The sequence below is a fragment of the Homarus americanus genome, unplaced genomic scaffold, assembly GCF_018991925.1.
Source record: "Homarus americanus isolate GMGI-L3 unplaced genomic scaffold, GMGI_Hamer_2.0 scaffold59743, whole genome shotgun sequence".
NCBI classification, from domain to species: Eukaryota; Metazoa; Arthropoda; class Malacostraca; order Decapoda; family Nephropidae; genus Homarus; species Homarus americanus.
Genome location: NW_024724380.1, coordinates 5,448 through 12,235, shown reverse-complemented (window position 1 = coordinate 12,235; position 6,788 = coordinate 5,448). Strand labels below are relative to the sequence as shown.

At 54.1% G+C, this 6,788-nt stretch overlaps 1 non-coding gene across 1 annotated transcript; it reads right to left on the bottom strand.

The window, feature by feature from the left end:
- Positions 1-3,209: 3,209 nt before the first annotated feature.
- On the bottom strand, positions 3,210-3,373 carry LOC121864382. The gene has a single exon (XR_006088575.1). It is a non-coding gene; the product is annotated as a 5.8S ribosomal RNA (ribosomal RNA).
- Positions 3,374-6,788: the final 3,415 nt, after the last annotated feature.

The window sequence follows — 6,788 nt, the reverse complement described above, 5'->3', positions numbered from 1 at the left end:
CTTTCGCCACTCATCCTTTGGCCTTTCACTTTGTTAGACTGTGTTATATAAGACCGAGGTAGATAGATAGATAGAACCCCTACTTAGTTGTAGTTGTTCTTCTTCTTCTCCTCTGCTCGTGCTGCATTTGCCTCGAGCGTGGATCAGGCCTTAGCCCTGGGCTTAGGAGCGACTAACCCATGTCCAACTGATGTTCACATGGAACCCTTCTCCGCTTCGGTCATCAAGGGAGTCTCTCTCGAGTATTTGCTACTACCACCAAGATCTGCACCAGTGGCGGCTCCAGGCCGGCCCACGCGAAACCCTTCAGCGCTCACCACTGCGACCTTCCTACTCACCGGGGCTTCGAGACCTCGCCTTGAGAGCGAGGCCGGTAGTGCGCCCGGCGGTCGAGTATCGGGAGAATGCTTGAGCGCCATACCATTTTAAGGGCTAGTTGCTTCGGCAGGTGAGTTGTTACACACTCCTTAGCGGATTCCAACTTCCATGGCCACCGTCCTGCTGTCTATAGCAACCAACGCCTTTCAATGGGATCTGAATGAGCATTCATTTAGGCCCCTTAACTCGACGTTTGGTTCATCCCACAGCGCCAGTTCTGCTTACCAAAAGTGGCCCACTAGATACTCAGATTAGTCGCTGGAGCTTCATCCCTACAAGCAAGCTCGGCATCTCACCCATTTAAAGTTTGAGAATAGGTTGAGGACGTTTCGTCCCCAAGACCTCTAATCATTCGCTTTACCGGATGAAATTCACCCTGCGAGTTCCAGCTATCCTGAGGGAAACTTCGGAGGGAACCAGCTACTAGATGATTCGATTAGTCTTTCGCCCCTATACCCAGCTCCGACGATCGATTTGCACGTCAGAATTGCTACGGACCTCCACCAGAGTTTCCTCTGGCTTCATCCTGGCCAGGCATAGTTCACCATCTTTCGGGTCCCAACATATATGCTCATGGTACTTGCCGACTGCCCGCGAGCCTGCCCCGGTGTGCCTCCGCCGTTTACCGACGGCCCGCTTCCGGGGACGGACAGCACCGCAGCGTCTTGGCAAGTCCCGGGCCTGCGCCCCCCCCACATGAGGGAAATTAAACTTCGACCATCGCCCTGACGACCTCCACCACACGCAACGTCCAGAGAGCGAGTATCTCACCGCTTGTCGCGGTGTGGGCGAAGCCGCAGGCAGCCGGTCAGGATCGGCCCAAGACGCACCGGAGAGCCTGTTACAGCTGCCCCGGCCGTCACTTTCATTTCGCCTTTCAGTTTAGTGAGCCCATTGACTTGCACACATGTTAGACCCTGGTCCGTAAGCTTTCAAGACGGCCGGTGGATCATCGACCTTTGCACACCGCGAGAGGAAAAACCGCTGCCGAAGCGGCGGCAAGCTCGACGACCGTCGCAGGCAGCCAGGACACCGGTGGTTCCCCCTGTCGCGCGGGTCTCCCAGACGCGAGAGAGAGTCGGCGGCGAGGTAACAGTCCGACCGGGCTTCGACGTTCCCGGCAACGGGTCGCGTGACTCCATTACGAGGCGAAATACGCCCGCCGACGCCAGCGTGAGTGGGGGCGCGCCCAAACATTTTTGGGTCGCCTAATTACAACATTCACCCAGCCGACAGCCGACGAGCTGAATCCTCAGTTCGACCTTCGAGTTTCCACCCGTTTGGCTCCTTAATGGTTTCTAATGTACTTTTGAACTCTCTCTTCGTAAAGTTCTTTTCGTCCTTCCCTCACGGTACTTGTTCGCTATCGGTCTCGTGGTCATATTTAGCCTTAGATGGAGTTTACCACCTGCTTTTGGCTGCACTTTCAAGCAACCCGACTCTACAGAGAGGCCCTTTCCGACCGTCCCATCTGTACCCTCACGGGCGCCGCCATACGGGCCTGTCACCCTCCATGGGCAGTGGCCGCTTTCAAGCTTGACTTAGACGGTATGGGACGGCGTGCTGGACCCTCTGAAACGCAACACCCCTCGTGCCCGAAGACATCGAGGTTATGCGCTGGGCTTTTCCCGGTTCAGTCGCCCTTACTAAGGGAATCCCTGCTGGTTTCTTTTCCTCCGCTTATTAATATGCTTAAATTTGGCGGGTAGCTCTCTCCTACTACGAGGTCGATCGTGGTCTCATCATCCTTAGGGGGAACAAGTTCCCCAACCACGAAGCGGAAGACGCTCTGCCACCGACTTTCTTCACCACCGACATTACCAGGCAGGAAGGTTTGAGGGCTTGTCGCGGGGGTACCAGCGGCCATGGCGCCGGCACTCCCACCCCTGACTCCGTTCCTTCTCATTGAGTGGTAAATAGCCAATAGGAAAAGTGTTCCAGCAGAACATCTCTCGCAGAGTCATATACACACACAGTTTTAATGCATATACGCTCGTGTTCCGCCCTTACTCGGCCGCACCTTTGCCGCTTAAACTTTGACCTCTTTCCCCGTTCCCGCATGCCACAGCAGTGGCACTTATTTATCCGGAGAAAGAGAGCGAGAGTCGCAGTATTAATTGGCGTGAGCGGCCTTTCCGGCTGCAGAACTAGTGCTCTATCCCGGCGAGCGCCGTTATGAGGCGCAACACCGTCTTTAACGCGTTTAGAGAGAACTCCCCCTGCCTCCCTCCCAGTCATGAGATAGACGTGGACTCGTGGCGAACTCTCAAAGAGAACGCCCACACCGCGTCTGACCGTGGGAGAGGGTGGAGGAGCGCGTGAGGAAGAGCACGGCGTCACCCAAGCATTCTCATCTCTCTGCCTGCACCACTACATGGTAGACTGCGGGCCCAGGCGCACTCATCAATTTAGGTTCCACTGCAATGCATGCCAAGCACTCTTTTCGAGGTGATAGACGAAATTCCGGCGGGGCTTACTTAAAAGATATCCGACCCGGTTTCGTTTCCTCTTCGTGGGATGGAGTGCCTCTTAGAACATGTGCAGCATCAGCCATGAGCGGCCGACGGCCATTCGTGTCTCTGTGGACAGCAGGCAAAAGAGCGCCGCCTCCAGTTATTTGCGAGGGCGGCAACTGTCGCTTTGTTGTGGTTGAATGTGGGTGCGCCAAGTCCATGGACTTGCTAGTGATAGGCTTGCTTGTTTTTAAGGGCACGCCTCGCGCAAGGCGCGGGCGATTAAACCCCAAGGCGGAAGCTCGTTTCGGGTTACCCTCGTGTCGGGGAGACAGTCAGCAGGCACCGAACTCGCAGCAACCGATGGATGTATATTTCCGACCCTCGTAGAGGAGTGGCGGCGACAAGCTCATATGGCTGCCGCCGCCGCAATATGCGTTCAACTTGTCGATGTATCTGGTATTCTTGCGATTCACATACCGACACGCAGTTTGCTGCGGTCTTCATCGACCCACGAGCCGAGTGATCCCCCGTTAAGAGTTGTGTATTTGCCATTTGGTCTTTTTGTGACTAACCATCCCAGGTCGAGTCTCAATGAAAGGGTTTGACAGACATAGCCCAAGTTTGTGGTTTGGGTTTGGCCGGACGGCTTGTTGTTGTTGTTTTTTGACACTTGAATTTCACTCTTTTTGGGTCAAGAGGCTTATTCGCCGGTAGTAAGGAACGGACGGGCAGCCGTCCAAAGCCCCGTCCGTCCTCCTCCGGTCTTCGCGAGTGTGGTCCACCTACAGCGTGGTGGTACCTATTTTTGGTGCGGGGGCCGGGATTGTCATCTTTCGCTGCTGGAGTTGCCAGAGCAGAGCCCGAGACCGCCGAATCAGGAGGTAGTAGTAGTAGTTTTGAAGCGTTCTCTTTCTCTCTATTAATGATCCTTCGCGAGTTCACCTCACGAACCTTATTCCACGACTTTTACTTCCTCTAAATGATCAAGTTTGGGACATCTTCCGTCAGCTCGGGGCGACGACCCCCAGAAAACCCTCGCCGAACTGGCGGGCGGAAAAATCCAGGCGCCAGTCGAAGGCCTCACTAAATCATTCAATCGGTAGTAAGCGACGGGCGGTGTGTACAAAGAACTGGGGGCCGTAGTCGAAGCGCAAACTGATGACTTACCCTTACTAAAGATTCCTCGTTCATGGGGAAACAATTGCAAGCCCCAATCCCTATCAAGAAAGGCTTTGAGCAGGTTCCGCTCCTCTCGGAGAGGAAAAGCTGGGTGATCGCCAGTGTAAGCGGCAACGTGCGGCCAGAACATCTAAAGAACATCACAGACCTGTTATTGCTCAATCTCGTGCGGCTAGAATTGCCGCTTATCCCTCTAAGAAGAAGTTGCGAACTGGACACCATTTTCTGGAGATCCGTCGACTACTTAGTAGGCCAGAGTCTCGTTCGTTATCGGAATTAACCAGACAAATCGCTCCACCAACTAAGAACGGCCATGCACCACCCCCCACCGAATCGAGAAAGAGCTCTCAATCTGTCAATCCTTCCGGTGTCTGGGCCTGGTGAGGTTTCCCGTGTTGAGTCAAATTAAGCCGCAGGCTCCACTCCTGGTGGTGCCCTTCCGTCAATTCCTTTAAGTTTCAGCTTTGCAACCATACTTCCCCCAGAACCCAAAGACTTTGGTTTCCCGGAAGCTGCCCGCCGGGTCATGGGAATAACGCCGGCGGATCGCTAGTTGGCATCGTTTATGGTTAGAACTAGGGCGGTATCTGATCGCCTTCGAACCTCTAACTTTCGTTCTTCAGTTAATGAAAACATCGCTTAGCAAATGCTTTCGCAGTGGTTAAATCTTGCGACGGTCCAAGAAATTTCACCTCTAGCGTCGCAATACGAATGCCCCGCCTGTTCCGATTAGTCATTACCTCTCTGGTTCCGAAAACCAACAAAATAGAACCGAGGAGTCCTATTCCATTATTCCATGCATCACCATTCCAGGCCAGTCAAATAGCCTGCTCTGAGCACTCCTAATTTTCAAGTAAACTCTCCTGTTACCTGGGACACTGGGCAAAGAGCATCTCACGAGCCAGCCCCGGGGCGGCTTTGTTAGGAGCGTGACCCAGTAAACACCGGGTGATTGCACGTCAGTCGAACTGAGATCCAGCTTCGAGCTTTTTAACGCAACAACTTTAATGCTCGCTCTTGGAGCTGGAATTACCATGACTGCTGGCGCAGACTTGCCCTCAATGGATACTCGTTAAAGTTTAAAATTGCTCATTCCGATTCTGAGGCCTCGGATGAGACTCACATCGTTATTTTTCGTCACTACCTCCCCGTGCCGGGAGTGGGTAATTTGCGTGCCTGCTGCCTTCCTTAGATGTGGTGGCCGTTTCTCAGGCTCCCTCTCCGGAATCGAACCCTGATTCCCCGTTACCCGTTATAGCCATTGTAGGCGCATAACCTACAATCGAAAGCTGATAAGGCAGACACTTGAAAGAAGCGGCGCCGGTGCGGAGACCGTGCGCTCAGCCCGAAGTTATTCAGATTCACCACAGGTGGGTTACGGACCGGGGCCCGACCAGTTTTGAACTAATAAAAGCGCTCTTCCCTTGCGGTCAGAGACCAATTGCATGTATTAGCTCTAGAATTGCCACGGTTATCCAAGTAAGTGGGTTTACAGATCCAATGAAACATAGCTGATTTAATGAGCCATTCGCGGTTTCGCCTTAAATCGGCTTGTACTTACACATGCATGGCTTAATCTTTGAGACAAGCATATGACTACTGGCAGGATCAACCAGGTAGCTGCTGCTGTTGGCGGCGCCTATCACGGCGGCCAAAATAGTGAGATTGAGAGAGAGGCAGAAGACATTGGGCGAGGGACCGCACGTTGGCCTTAGAGAAATAGCAAACCAGATGATCAGATCTAACTGCACCTTCTCTTGCTATCCTCGGCGCCGGCAGCGCCACCGTGTGTGCCAATCTCCTCCCTTATCCGCTCCTCTTTGCCCCAGCTCCAGCGAGGCAGCCGACATTGGGCGAGGGACCGCACGTTGGCGAATCTCCTCTCTTATCCGCTCCTCTTCTCTTTGCCCCAGCGAGGCAGAAGACATTGGGCGAGGGACCGCACGTTGGCCTTAGAGAAATAGCAAACCAGATGATCAGATCAAACTGCACCTTCTCTCGCTATCCTCGGCGCCGGCAGCGCCACCGTGTGTGCCAATCTCCTCCCTTATCCTCTCCTCTTCTCTTTGCCCCAGCGAGGCAGCCGACATTGGGCGAGGGACCGCACGTTGGCCTTAGAGAAATAGCAAACCAGATGATCAGATCAAACTGCACCTTCTCTTGCTATCCTCGGCGCCGGCAGCGCCACCGTGTGTGCCAATCTCCTCCCTTATCCGCTCCTCTCCTCTTTACCCAGCTCCAGCGAGGCAGCCGACATTGGGCGAGGGACCGCACGTTGGCCAATCTCCTCCCTTATCCGCTCCTCTTCTCTTCTCTTTGCCCCAGCGAGGCATAAGACATTGGGCGAGGGACCGCACATTGGCCAATCTCCTCCTCTCTCTCTTTCTCTTACTGTTTGTGGGGACGTGGGCTCATGAGCGCCATCGTCGCCCAATATTGGTTAGGTTGTGTATTTCACGGGTGGGAACCGCCATCATCGTTGTTAGGTGATGGGGTAGCCCAACGTGTGCTTTGACGAGTTTTGGCTGCTAAACTCTCTTTTTAGTATACTCGGCTCCCAGACTGCGCCCTGGTCGTGTTGAACCATGAGCGTTGTCTATGCACATTTAGGGTAGCCGTTTGCGGCGTGGAAATAGTGCAATGAATCTTTCGGTCAGGAGCGGTTGGGGCGCTGCATTGAAGGCGGCGCACAGACCTTGGCGAAGGTGATCGTAGCGCCAGAATCGCTAAGTTAAGGGCGGGCAGCAAGGAAAAAGAGCCCGTTCCGGCTGAAAG